Below are 18,486 nucleotides of genomic sequence, written 5' to 3' on the forward strand. Positions count from 1 at the left end.
TAGTGTTGTGGGGAATATTTTACTGGCACCTATTTGGTTTTACTTGACTTTTAGGTTTTCCATTAGGTGGAAGTTCCTGGTACCAGGTGCTTTTTAGTACCTACTCCACTGGAGCACCAAGTGATCTGAGCCACCAACTGGCCCATCAGTGGGATTACTTGATGAGTCACAAAAGACACTCCTACACAAAAAGTCTCAACCACCATTTTTGAAACCCAGTAGGATAATTGCTCCACACAAACAAACACCATCAATCTCGCTAATAATAATAATTGCTATCATCACCAATTTCACACTGGTTTCATGAACATGACATTGAGTTCTGTGTACTCACATGGCCTCCACAGTCACCAGATATTATTCCAACAGAGCAATTTTGGGATGCGATGGAGCCGGAGATTCAGCAAATTGTCAACCTAAAATAACTGCCTGGGCTTTTTGCTAAGATGACTGAAGTGACAAGACTTGGATTCTAAGACTCGTATTACTTATAACATTTATTTGGATGTAGTTTTAGATGCAACCAGTAGCATCTACTGGAAAACGCTATTTTAGAGTCGGTCGTCATTTAAAATAACGTGGTCAGTCTCACTAGACTAAACTATGACGGCAGAAAAGAAAAAAAAAAATATGACCAGTGTACAATGCAGACCAAACAACCAAATAACTCTGTACCACACAGACACGAAGAGACTTTAAACCAATTTTGAGAGGCAACAGATCTATTTTTTCCACTATGTCAGTCATCACAACAGCTCTGTTACTATAGACTAACTGCAGTTCATACTCCTTTGAAACATTGTTTCTGAATGGGCCAGCTCTAAGTGTGCGTTTGTGTGAGCTGGCAGAGTGGAGCTTCGTCATGGCCACTTAGGCCTGCTTTAAACTTGCCCTCCTTATCCGCAACTGTTTAACACCAGGAACCTTGTTCTACCTCTCTCACAACTATCTAACTCACCCTCACAACTCTCTCTTCTGCTCTCCAGCCCAGGGTGCCTCTTTCTCTTTTTCACTAAATCTCTGCACTCATCTCTCTCCTCTCTTCCTGGGGCCCCTTTCGATCCCCACCCCCAATCACCCACTGGTATTATCTCCCTCTACACTCCTCCTGTTTCTCTCCTCTTCCCACAGTCCATATAAAAACACCAGTGACATCTCGCTTCATATACACACAGACATATATACGCACTTGACACTTTATGGCAGGAAACTGTGACCAAGTTTCTTATAAACGAGGTCAAATGTGGGTTAAACACACTGAGTCATAAACTCCTGTATAAGCAATCATCAGAAGATGTGTTTTGTTGCTCCATCAAGGACATTTTCATGCAGAATTTGTCTAGAGGCATGTACTGAAATGCTTGGGTGCTGTGGTACATTTCATCCTATTTCACAGCCAATTAGTAGTGTTCAAATAACCCAGATGTCAAAAAGGCACAAATAGCCTGCAGATTCATTGTAAACACAAACTCAGACACAGCACTGCCAGCTGCACACTTGGGAGAAATATGCTTTTCTGATTTTATTCAGCCTCATCTCTTTAATGTGACCTTCCTTCAATTAATTGATCTGCACAAGACCATCAAAGCAGTAGAAATCTGCCAATATTAAAAATCCTTACTCAGCTTGTTACAGCTCTTATTTTACAGATGAACGGTTGACTGAATGGCTGAATTAACTGACGAACTAATGACCTTACCTACTGTTGTTTCTGTTGCCTTCTTTCCCCCCTGCAACTCTCTTCCTTCTTCTGACGTCCTGTTTACCCTCTGTTTGCACTTTCTTTTACTTTTTCTGCCTATGTTCTTCTATTCGTTTTCCTTTCCCTTCCCACCTCTTAGTAAATGCCTGCCCTACAAAGTGTCATTGCCATTTTCTCTCCTACATCCTCTCCTCTCTTTCCCTCGGAGCTCTGCTTCCCCCCGGGACGATTGCTCAGAGAAATGAGGGCAGAAAATGAGAGAGCATGGGAAGGTAGGGGGTGGAGATCAAGAAAAGTGTGTGAGGAAAGAGCAGCAATGGAGATAGGCTGAAGAAGGATCCAAAAAGGAAAGAGGGAGGAAAAGAGGAGAGTGAGCAATCTCACAGACATGCCTACTATGTTGGATTACTAATGGACATTAGCATGAAAACTGCATTTTCACAACACTGTTGTCTTCAGCACTGTTGTTCACATCTTTTAGGCATAAAAACCATGCCTAAAAGCTCATTCAAAGTTGTACTTTCAATCAATTCACAATCTTTCACTTCCTTCCTTCACAGTGTTTATCACTAAAAGCAAATTAAGCATCTTCCTTTCCAACAAAGACATTTTAAAAACCATGAAAAAAATGTGTTTCTCTCGCTTTCATATTGAAAATCTTTTGTTGAAACACTAAAACACTAAGCCGTTAATTTGTGTGCTTAGAATGCCAAACCTTCCAGCTTCATTTTATATACAACACAAAGAAGAAGGGAAAAAAAGTAGTTAATGCTGGCGACATCTCCAAGGAAAATGCTCCTACGTTACCTGCTTCTACCAAATTACCCATGCGTACATGTAGGGAGTTGGTGTTCTCACTTTTTAAACACTAGACTGCTGTCACATGAGTCTCTCTCTCACACACACACACACACACACACACACACACACACACATTCTTCTCCACTTACAACTTTATTGCTGTCTGACTGGGTTTTAGGGTTGTCATCATAGTAACGACAACTTCCTGGCCTGGACTGTGGCCAAGAGATAAAAATTTACAACAGGCTGAAACAGGCGTGGGTACTAAACTGTACAAGAGAGAAAAGAGAGCATCGACCTAGTGCCTACGCATTTCTGTTAACTTTCATCTGCTAAAGTAGATATGACAAGCCTCAATCTAATATAAAAACATACCCCACTTCCTGATTCTATGGGCCATAATTGAAAGAATAAAGGGGACGAACTGGTTTCCATGGAAACCGCATTCATGCTCTACAACAATAAATCCCCATGGAGACAAGAGATTACCACAGCAAAAATACAGATTAGTGGACGGAGCTTACGTGACAATAGAGATTATGACCGTGTCTAAACCTGTTTCATAGCACATCAGACTAGCAGCTGATATTTCATGCTGGACCTACAACAACCGCAACAGCTACTTTTCTCCCCCTACTCCCACTATCACTGAACCAACAGCAACCCTCCAATGATACTGCCACTGAAACACACAAAGCATTCATCTATGAAGCAGAGTGACTCAGATTCAGCAGATTCTGAAAGATGAGGAAGACTGCAACTTGCAACAGATACACCGACACACTGACTTAAGACTTTTTCACCTCTTCATGTGATTACTGTACTTGTAGGGTCAGGCAATATTACTGAATTACAGCCTTTAAAAATTATGATGGTATAATTTTTAATACCACCATGAAACTGAGGTCATATATTGTAGTGCATGGTACAAAAATGAACATTCAAGTGAGCTCAGTGACCTACGAAAGATGGCAAGCAGTACACAAAAATGTAGTGAGTAAAATGGTTGCAAGTGTTTCGGGTTTAGTCAGCCAATGCGAACGAAGCTCTGTGCATGACGCTTCTAAAAAGCTATGAGTAAAGAGAGCAAGCCTTCACTTTAGGGTTACGTTCACACGTACACGGGTATTTTCCGTTTTGGTTTAAAAAAAAAATAAAATAAATAATCCCATCCACACGTGAAAGCCAAAAACGAAGGAAAACGCTGCTAGGAACATGCCAAAGCAGCAGGTGACGATATATTCCTAACCGTGTAGAAATGTTGGCCAATCAGAAGTCTAGAAGCCTGGGTGGGAAAGAGTAAACAAAGATGGCGCATAGAAGCAGAACTGAGTCCTATGTGTGGAGGGACAGTAACTGTGTATATGTAAGCATTTAAACACTGCAGAGAGTAAAATTAACAGTAACGGTATTTTGTCTAAGTCCGCCATTGTAGAAATTCATTTCACCGAAACAATAACCTGGCGCACGGTGTGACATCAACAAAGGCGCACACCTTTGACGCTGCGTTTTCTCCGTTTTCCTCGTCCACACGTAAACGCAAAAACTGAGTTTTAGAAAATCTCCACCCTGGCAGGAGTTTTTAAAAATCTCCGTTTTCAGTGACCGAAAACGCCGTTTACGTGTGGACGAAAGGTGCAAACGCACAGAAAAATCTGCGTTTTCAAAAATACTCGAGTACATGTGGACGTAGCCTAGATCAATTTGCTGATATACACATCCCTCCAGTGGTAGCAAATGTCATTGGGTCATCCAGCAAGTATGTAACATAGGGAACATAGAACATCGGGATGTCTTTGCTCACAATTTCACTATCAATCTGACTCTAACTTAAATTTAAAAAGTAAAAGTAAAAATTAAAAGGGTAGAACTCGGCTAATGCTAGCAAAGGGAGTACCAGCAGCCAACTTCTACCCCTGCAGGTTAAAATCCCTATATGGCACTAATAATAACAACAATAATAATAATAATGTTTTTCCACAAACTCATTTCTAGGCCCTGATAGCATCATTAGCATTAGTTTCACTCATTTCAGTGAATGTCAGGAAGTTACAAAGTTATGTATTTTTTTAAAAAGAAAAGAAAAAAAGACACTCATACCTATTAATCCTTTTTTTTGGATTACTGGAACACTCCTGGCAGGACCTTCAACATTCTGACTGAATATTCTGGATAACTGCCCTGAGACCTACTGTTTCATCAAGGTATCAATCTAAACTTAATTTAAAATGAAAATAATATTCACAGCTGTTTAGTTTTGAGGTCCTGAGAACCATAAACTTTATGTCACTAAGATGACAAAAAGTTTTAGTTTTATTCCTGTTGAACAGAATTAAACAAACCCTAAAAGCTGAAATCAAAAATAGCTGCCAGAGTGGTGATCCTTCACCCATAAGAGCACAAATCCCTAAAGTGTTTGAAAACTTATTTTCTGCAGCACAGAAAGTACCTTCAAAACTCTGGTCTCTAGAGGTGGAAGCAGGGGTGCAGCATTATTAGGCAGCGGACTCAAATACGCTCATATAGTGGAAGGTCAGTGATAGTCAGATTCCTCATTTAGCCAAAACTAGCTAGCTAAATACTACCTTGATGTCTGCAGCATCTATTGACCGTCAAAGGTTTTTTTCTACTGCAGAGGACTTTGTCACAGCACAGAGGACAACCCTCCAGCTTTCCCCTTATCAGCTGCTGTAGTGCTGGATGAACAAAGGGCCCGTTTCTTGATTTGTTCTCACACTGAATTCTTGAATACAACAATGTCCATTTCATGCGTACCAGCTGAATGATAGTCACAGCTGCCAGGCGAAAGGGGCAAAAACATTCTTCTTATTTCTATTTGAACTCAGAAAGACTGCAAATGATACCAAAGAGGAGCTTTTATGAGAGCAACAACATATATTAAAGTATGGTGAGTGCACCGTGTATGTTTAGATCTTATTTAAAAGCTTTTTGACATATTTAGGTGCCACTTTTAGGGATTAGGCGACTAGCCGACTAATGTCAAGGTTGTCACTACGGTTGGTACCAGACATACTAGTTGTTTGTTAATTGTTAAACTTTTATTTGATGCCCAATGCCGGTAAATTACTGTGTCCTAAATGTTAAGCAGCTCTCTGCATAACGAAAGGTGTTTGGGCTCTGCCTTAGTGATAGGGTGAGGAGATTAGTCATTGGGAGGGGTTCAGACGCTATTCCTCCACATCAAAAGAGATGGCTAAGGCTGTCGCCTGCTGGGTAAGATGTTCCAACCGGGGATATCCTACCAGGAGGAGACCCTGGCGTAGCCCCGGGACCTACTGGATAAAATATATAAAACTTCAGCAGGTTATCTTGATCATGTCACATGCCTAAATGCATTGAGTTGCTTCGATGTGATTGGCTGATTAGATATACACATGTACCTAATGTAGAGGCCAAGTGTATATATTTACACATTCGAAATCTTGAAATTATCAAGACATTTCTTTTTATGCCACCACTGGTTTAACAGTTCTTCAAATTTGAAACTTTCTGGGACAACAGTTTCACTTTACACTTTAATTAAAAGAATACAATTTTCTTTGTTTAGTTTTTTTTTTTTTTTTCATAATTAGGGATAATCACCAATCATACCTCCCAGGTGATTCACCTAACACTAACCCTGAAGAATCTTTACAACTTTTTTCACACTAGCATGCATTAGCAATTAACCACTAACAGCTTCAGGTGGCTAACTAGCATAAGCATTATTAGCACATGGAAGAACATTCACAAGCCAATTTTCAATCTATATTTACACACAGATTACACAGTACTGCAAATGTGCTCTTAATTTAAAAAAAATAATGACTAAAAAGACTTGTGTATTGTCATCACAACATAAAACCTAATATTATTTTATTTCTAACAATAATCTAGCTGCCTGATAAGATAATTAAGTAGAGATAATTCAGTGAATAATTTTTAAATTTGGCCTGTTGATGGCCTGTTAGTAGGTGGGATACTTCACGCTGGAACCATGAATAGCAACACAAAATATCAGAACAATCATTCAAATGCTGAGCTGGGTTTTTCTAGCCATAATGCTGCTCCAAAACCTAAAAACTCTTCAGAGGTGTTATCTACATGTAAAACCTACTGTTTACATGCATGCAAAATGACTACCTTCACGTCAATGCTGCATTGTTTGAGTCAATGAGTGGTTCACTCCCTTGTCATGCTGTGCACTGAGAAATGTTTTCAAGCGTTTCAGCTGAGCAGCGAAGGTTGTTTCTGACAGAGTCCAATGGAGTCCAAAACACAAAGTGCTGGAAATCAGCAGGCCTGCATGCAGCTGAGCCTATTGAATTAAAAAGTTGCAGATCACTCTGGGTCATCCAAACAAGCTAAAAGCTTTCCAAACTATTCCGCCACAGCCGAACAGCTGATAGTTACAGAGCCCTGTTTTGAAATAACCAAACAGATACACAATCCTAATCTCTGCCGTTCTCTTGCATGATTTGTCCATCTGCCATCCAGTGACACATGCATACACAAACACACGAAGCAGATTCTCACACATATGTAAAAACATACTCTCAGTATCTCTAATAGACACACAAGCTTTGAGTGTATGATGACTACTGCGCTCTGACACACCCTCACACAGATGTACACACATACTGCTGGTGTGAAAATTCAGAACATGCCTGTTTCTGTACACTGCACTCTGACCCTCAAACTGGGGATTACACAGAGGATAATCCCTGTTTATGTTTGTGTGTCTGTCAGTCTCCCTGCCGGTCTGTCAGTCTATCCATTCATCCCTTCATCCAACTCTCTTTCTCTTCAACTACACCTGATGTCAACCTCACTGGCTTGAAATAAACACAGGCATTGACACAATTGTTCCTTGGTGCCTTTTTGCTTTTGGTTTGAGCTTAACAAATGAAAGTTCACCTCCTGGGTGATTCTTAAGTGACCAATACTGTGTCATTACTTTAGTCACTATGTCATTACTGTCAAATCTCATGTACTAAACTCTATTCTTCAACAGGTGCTAGTTCTCAGTCCATTACCTCTGTCTATGGATCCTATGTTATATTCCCCTGCAAATAATACTCAGTTTAGGGTTTCATTTACATACGTATAAATTATATTTTTCTTTATACAAGGCTTAGAAACACCAGGAATATGCTTTTACTATACAGGGGTTGAAGCAGCATAGCCTAAGCAATTTAGAAACTGCAGCCTGTGAATATCAGGCTTTTGTGCTGTCATTTTTGGCATTATTTAACTACTAACTAATGAAAATATTATCTCATATATCGCTTTATTATCATGACATATCAACAATGATGCAATAATGCCATAGCACATACTAACGATGCAATAAATTAATCATATTATATGGTATTTTTCATGCATCTACTCTTCCAGGGTTGAGCCTCTCTTTCTGTGTGGGGGTGAGAATAATGGGTCAGCTCATAACTGCTATTGTGAAATGCTAAACTCCCCTATTCAGCGATTAAAGCAGTCAGGCGCAAGTGCCCAGTCTGTGTGAATGAGAGACAAAGAGAGAAAGTATGGGTGGGTCACACAAGTGCACATGAGAGGAGATACAATTTACTGTGTGTGTGTGTAAGAGAGGGGGGGAGGTGGGAGAAAAAGACGGAAAGGGAGAGAGGAAAAAGGTAGGCATTAGCTGGAAGGTGATAAAGAATGAGTGAAAGATGAAGACAGCGAAACCCACAGTGAAACTGTGCGGCTCAACAAGCAGTGGGTGTGGTGTTGCTATGGCAATGTATATCCCATAGAGGGTGGTGACAACAGGTGCTCTGGCAAAACAAATGACTTCATGGTCATCAAGGCTCTTTGTTACGGTCGCCTTGTGTGGCAAGCTGATTTAGACAGAGCGAAACCCATCCTAGTCCTCTGCCAGAGCCTAAAGAGGATGCGCGGTTCATCAAGTATTGATTAGAAAGACTCTAAAAGCCTTGCAGTCTGTCAGAAAACTGTCAAAACATGCCATGCCTCAACCATTTAGTCTGTTTGGCACACATACTGTTTACATATGTTTGCTGATTTTTATTCTTCACACACTAATAAGAGCAAAGTTTAAGTGAGTTCCTCAGATAAAATAAGCAGTTTTTGGACTGTGATGAGAGGTTTTCTTGTATTTTATGATCACTTATAGACTAAAAAGACTATTGTGTTCATTAGGAAAGGAAATTATCCACAGAATGACCGACAAGTAAAGTAATCAGCAGCCCTCATCAGGAGTAATCAGCATGTTCTCCATTCATGCTACAGTGAGCATTCAGACCACTGCAACATGAGCACACACCACCATCACAGCTCCCTGCCATTCATTTCGTAACTACTAACCTTAACCCTGAAATCTAAAATTAGCCATCCCTTTTGTGAACACTGCAAGATGTCCTCAATTTCAGAACATTGTGCCATTTTCTCAATTACTGCAAGGCCGTATTGCCTTTAAAGTGAAGACACATATTCATACATCTTTATGTGACCATCTCTTAATGTGCAAGCAAATGACATAAACCCGCAGATTATTTAGTCATCTTATATCAGCTAAATCTCAGATCAGTGACCTCTGACCTCCAACCAGGAAACAGGAAGTAACTCTCTTCCTGACTCCCCCACCCCCCCCAACCGATCTCCCATACCTCTATCTTTTAATTTGCATTTTTGGCTACCATATCCTACTTTCATCAGAAATCTACCACAAATCTAAAAAAAAAATTACAAAAAAAACAAAAAAACAAACAGGAAATGACTGAGAGCAAAACATCCGTACATTCATGCGTGTCTGTGTTATGTCATACAGATGTTTTGTTTCCCTTGCAATAATATTTTGGCAGTCGCTGCTAGTACAGTATGACACAAAGGCTACATGTCAAAAAGGACCTCTGTTTCTTTCTTTATGAGAAGGTCACATTATGGGCTTAAAAAAAACAAAAAAAAAAACACTTATGCCCAAGACTATGAAAAGTGGGCAATATGTCATTTTAAAGAAGATTTAAAGATTAAAACTCCATTAGGATTTACATGCTTCAGATTTGAGGACTACAGAAGTAAGCTGTCTTCAAGAATTTATGGATAGTGTCTCGTATAAAGAAACTTCACTGCAGGCAGGTAGCTAGCAGAAAAGCAAGTGCAACGAAGTTTGAAACAACATGTATTTATGAATTTCTGACGCCACTTTCAGACATGCACTCTTTTCCATTAAGCCTCCTTTGTGGACCATCATCTGTATGTTGTAGTAGTGTACTGTCACCAGGGGGACGGTGTCAAACCGTGTAAAACATCCAGTACAGTGGGATATTCTAAACACTCTAAACATGTGTTTGCACTGTTATTGGTCCTTTAACTTAGCCCCACTGACTGTATAGATGATTGACAACCAGGCTCCACTTCCTCCCACTGTACAATAGTGAAACCACACAATTGCGGGACCTGCTAGCTAACATGTAGGGGTCAGGGGTCATGACCGATACTATAGCCAAACAACCAGGGGCAGTTGACATGTTTTGGCTTCACTTTTGGTAACCTATGAGGTCATTCATATTTTCTACAGTGATGGTGAAGCCCCTGCCAAACAGAACAAAGAAGCCATAAAAGTCAATGAACTTCTTTGTCGTGATGCAAACTCAAATGGTAAAAACAACTGTCTGTGCTTCTCATGTTGTCCCCGCCCCCTTCTATGTGGTGAACTCCACCATCGTTCTTTCCTGTTCAAACAAACTTTTCAACCAATCAGCATTCCCACCACACATGACTGGATATCCATAGTCCTTCAGTTTTACATAGCCAAAGACCTACACAAATGTACACCAGCGTGGGACCACAGATCCCACATTAACAACATCTGAATGTGTCAGGTTCATGTATAAATATACTGTTCATGTATAAATATACTATGCTGTATTACTAGATTGGACTGGACCCAGTAATATTTCACTTTTAAACATATAGGGTGGGGGCAACTAGAGTCAAGGCTGGCAACTAAAACAAGACTCTTTCATACATGGCAAATATGGCAGGTACATCACTAATGAGAGCAAAGATACTTGCTAGTGAAGTTAGTGAAGTTGTATAAAGAAACTTGACTGCAGGCACATAGCTAGCAGAAAAGGTAGATGCTGACATTACAAAGACGCACACAGACATTGTCAACTAGTCCTCACCATGTACATCCATCAATTTAAGTCTTGATTATCAAGATCACGAAAGAAAAATGGCAGATGCAATTTAAACAGCAAAGTATCAATAACTTTGATTAAGACTTTAGAAGTCTCATTACCTGAATATTTATGTCCTCACTGGGTATTATGTTTGACTTTTGTTCGTTGCCAGTTTCTGAGCTCCTTACTACCGCTCTCTGTCACAAATACTTCTGGCTAATGAGAAAGACTACTGACCCTACTTTCTGTTAGTTTCCCACTCTCACAAATTCACAGTCACTGGGTTCACTACACTCTTTCCAAAATGTTTTACAAACTCCAGAGCATGTCAGTGGCTGCTAATGAGAACAAGTTAGTGCGGCTGCACTCACAGAAATAAACAAATGAACATTTGATGATTAATATAACAGTACTCTTTAATCCATGTTTAGATTATTTACACGGCCCTAGGTCATCATGCATTATGCTACTTTGCTTGCCTTTTATACTTTTTCATTGAATAGATTTTTAGAGTACCTAACTATAGATGATGGAAGTGATCCCTGAGAAGATTAACCTGAAAAAACCTTTAAGTCTCAACTGTCAAGTTTCAGGAAGCAATCCTGACGATATGCCGCAAGATATGATATCACCATCAAGAACATAATATTACCAGTCTTTTCTAGCAGATACTCTCAGTGCCAAGACTGTCTTGTTTTGTGACCCAAGCTGTGGCGTTCAAAAGATGAAGCCACTGCCTCTGGTCTGTTCAGCCTCTCTCTGAGAATGTGACCCTCTGCTGATTAATCTCTTTTTAACTATGTCTGGCTCTGGGCCAGATCCACAGGCCCACGCTCTCTTTCTGTTTTTATTTTATCATTTCTTTCAGAGCTTGACACTTGCCAGGGAAGGCAGTTTGCCCTTTCTTTTTTCTTCTCTGATGTAAAATGTTGCCCTTCAACACAAGGGCGTCCTATTCTACTACAAGGGACGCTTGCATTTAAGAAAAGAAAATGTGACGTTTTTGACATTTATGTGGCTGAACCTCAGAAAAACTACTTCACCTCCCCTCTTCCTTTTTGTCCTCTCCTTCAAACACGCCCTTTACTTCTCCATCCCTCATTCCCCTTCCGCACACTGCTCTACTCACCGTCTCCGTGGCGGTAATAAGCTGAACACTGCATTACAGTTTCCATTCATCCGTGCCTCTGTGATCTTCTCTGCGTGAATCGGAGTCCTGTGGTGCCTGCTGGCTGTGAAAGCTACAGAGGATAATACCTGCCTGTGGAGGCTGACTGCCACACTGTACAATATGTTCACCTTAATAACTGTTGTGACTGCGCCAAATGTCATTACACTCATGGAGAAGATGAAAGCCTCAGAGTGTGTTTTGTGGTTATAGTAACTACTTTCATTCACTGGAAAATGGATAAGAAAATTGCAGTCACCTGGATATGTGAATGCCCCCCCATATGCTACTTTATAAAAACAACACGGCACAACTCATTCAAACTGATGGAGGACAGCAGGATTATCTGTGTGCATCTGAGTTGATGTGACGAGTTCTGCTCCCGTTGAACCCACAGGGTCAGGATGAAAACACACATACGCACACAAACACACACGCATGGATGTTCCCATAGCCTTTACGAATGGTTAAGCAATATCTTTCACTCTCTCTGGCACTCTCACTCTCTTTCTTCTCTTGTGTCTGACTCTTACTTCCTCACTACATGTGTCAGTGTTCCTTCATTTCGCCTTTCAACTTGCCCTCATACACAGTGGTGTACTATAGTTTATTGTAGTGACTATCTATAGAGTGATTACTTCCCCGAGTCTTGTGTACACCCATCCTAAGAAGAAGAGTAAGATTGCTTATTAGAGAAAGGTGCTAGCAAGCAACTGATAACAGTAGGGGATAGATAATCTGTACATTTTATTATATTTGCTACCAGATCTAACGCAACTGAAGTGGGCTAGTACTAAGTGATGTCAATGTGGGTCAGTTAAATAGATTTTAGGGGTGTAAACTGACACAGAATGCACAATACAGATATTCACAGGGCTGCGGAAGCAGCTAAAAAAACACAATCGAAAACAAAACCCAAAGGAAATGCAAGGTTTCTGCACTCTGCACTCCAGCAAGCTCAGAGTTAAGTTCCAGCTAGATCTAATGAGCAGATTCTCCCACCAGAACAACCAATTAAGGCTTCTCATTAGTGGGTTTGACAGAGCTGCCACTGTTCTGCACATCCTGAGAGCCTGACAATGAACATGGCACTGATGATTATAGATAAAACTATACACGCAGCGAGGAGCCTGACAGGAAAAAACACACCCCAGAAACAGACACGCTTGCCTCTGGGCTTCCCTTTACAGCTTACAAAACATTGTCCTTCCTGCCTACACCAAAATTTATACTGAATGTGGACTAAAATATGTTCCACTGCACATTCCCATTAAAATGTGGCTTTGTGGCTGCTAATCATGAAAGCTTTAAATACTGAAGTGTTATACTTGCCTCTAAGTGCGCAACCTGTGCTGCTACACAACAATAACCTAAACACCTGCAAAGCAAAACAACATGCATCACCAAATACAATAATATTTTATTTCCTCAGTCGCTTTTTTGATGTTGTACTGGGTTGGATTAAATTGTATAGGTGTCCCTTGTTAATATGAGAACAGAAGCTCAGAAACTGCATTTAATTCTAAGAACACAGCTGTCTCATAAGAAAATCTTCGGCTGATAGGTAGCTCCAAAAACTCTTTTTGTTAATGTACAGTAGCTGTGTGCATGAGGACTGAACAAGCTCTTTGTTTGCAAACAGAGATACATAGCAGCGGAAACAACATTACTGGAAAATCTACGTTCTGTTCATGATATTAGAATAAACACCCATGCCAAGTCAAATAAGGTGCGGCATCATCAGAGTCCACACATAGGGGTTTTTTGTTTTTTTTTAAATAACAGAAGAAAATCCAGATATGCTGGTTGTTCTGCACGCAACCCACATGGCTATGTATCAATATGTTAAAGTGTATGTAAATAATATAAATAAATGAAATTAAAAGATCCTCATAATGCCCTGCATAAGGGTTTTTTGGGGGGCTCAAAACAGGCACAAAGAATGATTGATCTGCATATCAGTAGTTATAGAAACATCTGATAAACGAAAATGCATTTTAAGCTTTGTTCAATTTAAAATAAACTGGTCAAATATTTTTTTTATCTCCATTCTGGTAAATTTCATTTTGCGGAAGGTCAAAATGTCTTTGGTGGGTGTCAAAATATTACCATAAATTAACAAGTGATGTTTGAGAGACCCACATAAAAAAGTTAGTGGTTGGTTGTTTTGAATGTACCTACCTCTCGAGCAGGGTTATTAGTGACTACACTTACTATGGCCTACACCACACTGAGAAATAAGAATCACATCAACAGCTTCCCATCTCCACCATTATGTTAGCTAGCTTGTTAGCTTGTGAGTACGATGACACTGCATCCATCTGTTTAGTCTGAAGATCACAGCTACAACTAGGCAGGCCTGAATCTATTGAGAATCTAAAGTGGTATGTCACCACACTAATATTTATGAAAGGGCAGAATTGGCCTGCTGTGCTCTTAAGTCCTCAAAGTCTTCTCTAGCCTACAAAAAAATCTTTGCACTGAATGAAAAAGACTTCACAGCTACATGGAAGTACAACAACTGTTGCAGCCTGGGAAATAAACTGATTAACCTTTAGAAACAACAATAGTTAGGCCTTTGATCCCAGTGTATGCATTAGGGGCACAGCCTGGGACTATCTACTGTCCATGACTTCATCTCTGTCCTGATGTCCTTCATTACTATCTGACCTAACTTCCTTTCACATAGAGAACAGAACACCACAAGCGGAGTGGTGCTGATTAAAGTCATGGGTACCTGACATCACATACTATGGCGTATGATTAGATTTAAGAGTGACACTTAGGTACCAAGTACATGGCTAGATGTCCTAATATTAGTTGGTGTGTATTGCTCAAAGTTGTGGTACTTCTAAACATCAACCACAGATAGCCGTGTTTATATTGGATGTGTTTGATAATTACAAGGAGACATTTAAAGAATAACTTCTAGAAAAGCAGCATACTTCATTAATGTTAACAGTGGCACTGAACACACAGACATGAACAGATACGTTTGCTAGTTGCCACCGAGTTTTTACAAGTCAGCACAATCTCGGCTCTGTCCAGTCTGCCTGCATTTGTCTGTAAAGTAGCTGCGTCCTTCCCACATGTCAAAGCACAGATTCTACGGCACTGTCTAGAAAGCAAATAAGAAACACAAGTATTGTTCTGCATGTAGACAGATTTATGTTACTACACCAATAGCACTTCCTCTTTAATATCCTGGTCATGAGAGCAACAATTGTATTTTGTCAAGCCAACATAGCCTAAACTAGATATGTCAAGCTCATTTTACATCATGTGCAACATACAGCCCACTTTGATATTAACTGGGCCATATAAGATTATTGAAAATATTTTTTAAGTGGAATTTCAACAGTACCTCTCAGTTTTTCTACATGTAGTAAATGAAAGAAGTCTTCCAGCACATCTCTTTGGGTTTAAACTGTAAGAAATAAATATGTAAAACTGCACAAAAAGTTAACTGGTAACTCAATGCCCAGACTGTCCTGTAATTAATTTTAAAAAATTGTATAATTTGAAAAAAAAAATTCCACAGTGGATTGTGAAAAAACAGGAATTTTTGTGTTTGTTTATCTTTTACTTAAGTACTTTAGAGTTGTGTAAATGACCACTAGGGGGGTATTTATCCTAATGAAGTTCAAAATTTATCCCCACCTACACATTTTCCAAAGATGTCCAAAGGACCGGCTTGGAGTCGTTGCCGCGCCGATTCTGGCCCCGGGCCTTATTTTTTTAAACACCTGGTTAAAAACCTATCTTTGAAATGCAGTAAACAAACAACGTGGACTGCGTTTCCCAGACAGCTTTGTGAACCAGTCACGAACATGAAACTATATCAAACAAATATCAGTTATTTGAAAACGGGTTTAAAAGCACATGTCAGCACAGCCAAATGACTGGAGAAAAAATTGAAAAAGAATTTAATTGCATACTCACTCTGAACAACGTGGTGCTTTTAAATCTCCGTATACTACTTGTTAACTTAGCGGCAGGAAGGAGCTACACGCATTGTCCCGCAAAAACGGAGCCGGATGTTTGAATAGTCAACGATTACCATGGCGTGTTTAGTGTGTGAATGTGTGTGTGAATGGGTGAATGACTGAATGTAGTGTAAAGCGCTTTGGGGTCCTTAGGGACTGAGTAAAGCGCTATACAAATGCAGGCCATTTAGACGAACCAGCCGTTAATGTGAACTTACCGTTACCTCAGCGGTAGCATTCACCTAACTGAAACCCAATGTAACTACCACGAGTAAGGAAACTCGGTCTATTCATTTAGAAAATGACTTTTTAATCAATGTGAGCTAGGCAGGTTTTTACCTGCTTCACAAAATCTTTGATGCTAACTACCTAAACACATCCGCGCGCGAGGAGCAAGGGGCATGAAGGTAGCTTAGGTGATAACAGGGATAATATGGAAGGAGATAGGCGCCATGAAGCGCCTTACAGCGAAGGTATGACCAGAACTCTAAATAACACCTTTCAGTAACAAACGCGGTGTTTGCGCTGCCTCGTTAGAACAATTACGTCTGGTTACAATACGTACTTGCGCAGGTTAAGTACGCTACCAATATATTACGTACAAAATACCCCCAAAACGCAATGAACCATCTGCAGTAGCTGATGTAGAAATCACGTGATTTAAAGGAGGCCAAATTATTCGTTACCTGTTGTTAATTTCCAGCGATGCGTATGAGGAGACTTTTCCAAATGTGGACTCGCGCTCCGTTCTCCTCCAAAAAATAGCGAACGTCCCACTACCTCAGCCTCCAAAAATCTCAACTACAGTCCACACCGAAGATTTGGCTAGGGCGCAAAGCAGACGTATCCATCATCCACCAAGGCCCGCCCCATACAGTGAAAAACATCTTTTCGCTAGCTCCCATTGGCTTACAGCCATTACTGTATTAGAGCTTGATATGTGATTGGTCGCACGTATTGTCTTTTAGCGTCAGTGGGACGTTCAGTGCAGATATGGTAGTGCTAATGTAGCGGAGTAGCGCCCTCTCGAGGACGCAAATGTTAATGATGTTTTTTACTTCTTTTTTGGGGCTGGTTTAATTTTATTTAAGCAAGACTTGACATTGAAGAATTTTAGCTTAATATGTGAAAATAAATCAGTTTTAAACACTGAATAAAATTTAAATAAATATTTGGTCAGCCAATAATTTTTAACTGTTTTTGTTATTGTGGTTTAATTTATTCGAGTTGAAAATACAATTTGTTTTTTGCCAAATGGCATAAAGTAACAGGAAAATGACCTTTCCCACGCGTGGGACTAATAAAGGTTATCTTATCTTATCTTAAAGTTAGGTAATGCATATTTTTGACTTAACTACATGTGGAGCACATATGAGTAGTCACACCTCAAGGACACAGGAAAAACCTGCAGATGCAAGTAGTAGTGGTAGTGAAGGCAGATGAGTTTAAAGACCGTCTACCATGCAAAGCAACAAGACAGTGCATGAGAGGGGAGAAAGAGAGTGGAGTGGGTGGAGATCAGTCTCAGGCGTGATTTATGACAAAAGGATAGCAGCAAGAGTAAAAGAGAAAGTTTACAAAGGAATAGTGAGACCTTGTTGGACAAAACATATTGAAGATGGAGCTGTCGGGCAGGAGAAAAAGAAGAAGACCTCAGAGTAGGTTCATAGAAGTAGTGATGGAGGACATGCAGAGGGTTAGTGTGACAGAAGAGGATGCTAGAGAGAGGGTATGATGGAGGGAGACTATCCACTTTGGCAACCCCTGAAGGGAGCAGCCAAAAGAATAAGATGATGCAATACAGGTTCAATATTGTTTCTAAAATCTTGCATGTGAGTTGGTCAAGACATGTTTTTCTGTGGCAAACTATTTATACAGACTATATTTTTAATTTATGCATTTATTATTAACATGCTTAGCCTTGGGGTTTGCTTAATTTTTTTCTAATTGTAGTTCCTCATGATTTCTAACCCATCCTACAGAAGTGACATCAAGCGCATTAGTTTTTAGCTTCCATTTCACTTTCATAAGCAGTTTATTCCCAAATCATGGGGGGGAGGTGTCATTGCATAACATGAAGCACGGCTGCTGCTAAACACAACCGTAAATAAACACCAATGTGCACACCCAGATTAACAAAGCTCAAGTAATTGGCTTATAGAGTAAGGCAGCATGCAGATTTGACATCTACAAAAAGAGGAGTACACAGAAAGGCAGCAGTAATTTATAGCAGATTGTAAACAACTAAAAGATAAAGCTGAATGAGTGAAATATTAGTAACTGGTGAAAATAGTGTGACAAAAACTGTCTCAACGGGAAAAGGTGACTGGATTTCCCAGTTAGGTAACTAAGAGGCGGGTGGAGTGTGTGCTTCAGTGGACTCACCATTAGCAAAGCAGCATTGATCCAGCAGCAAAGCAGTCCAGAGGAGCATGCACGATGAAACACAGAGAAGTTCAGTGCATCAGAAACTGCTTTAAAGCCCATGCATTATTTCACATCATAGCCACATGTTTATTGTATGACCTACATCCACTACATCTGCACATGGATGCACTTAAAAAAAAAGTAAAGGAAATGAGCTCATGCTTTTATATGCATAGGTAAACTAGGTTTTTACACAACCCTGTTTCATTGAGTCTGCTCATCATGAAGGTGACACAG

At 40.0% G+C, this 18,486-nt stretch overlaps 1 protein-coding gene across 15 annotated transcripts in view; it reads right to left on the bottom strand.

Moving 5' to 3' along the window:
- epb41l2 (erythrocyte membrane protein band 4.1 like 2) overlaps positions 1–16,718 on the bottom strand; it is a 51,889-nt gene extending 35,171 nt beyond the window's left edge. For 3 of the 15 annotated variants that reach the window (XM_025898720.1, XM_025898717.1, XM_025898716.1), the window contains exon 1: positions 16,509–16,711. The gene's annotated coding sequence lies outside the window, so the exon portion shown is untranslated. Of the gene's footprint in view, positions 1–1,699; positions 1,933–15,778; positions 15,917–16,508 lie in introns of those variants that run through there. The other 12 variants (XM_025898723.1, XM_025898722.1, XM_005449668.4 and 9 more) reach the window with 8 other exon arrangements.
- Positions 16,719–18,486: the final 1,768 nt, after the last annotated feature.

The sequence above is a fragment of the Oreochromis niloticus genome, linkage group LG15 (assembly GCF_001858045.2).
Source record: "Oreochromis niloticus isolate F11D_XX linkage group LG15, O_niloticus_UMD_NMBU, whole genome shotgun sequence".
In the NCBI taxonomy this organism is placed as follows: Eukaryota; Metazoa; Chordata; class Actinopteri; order Cichliformes; family Cichlidae; genus Oreochromis; species Oreochromis niloticus.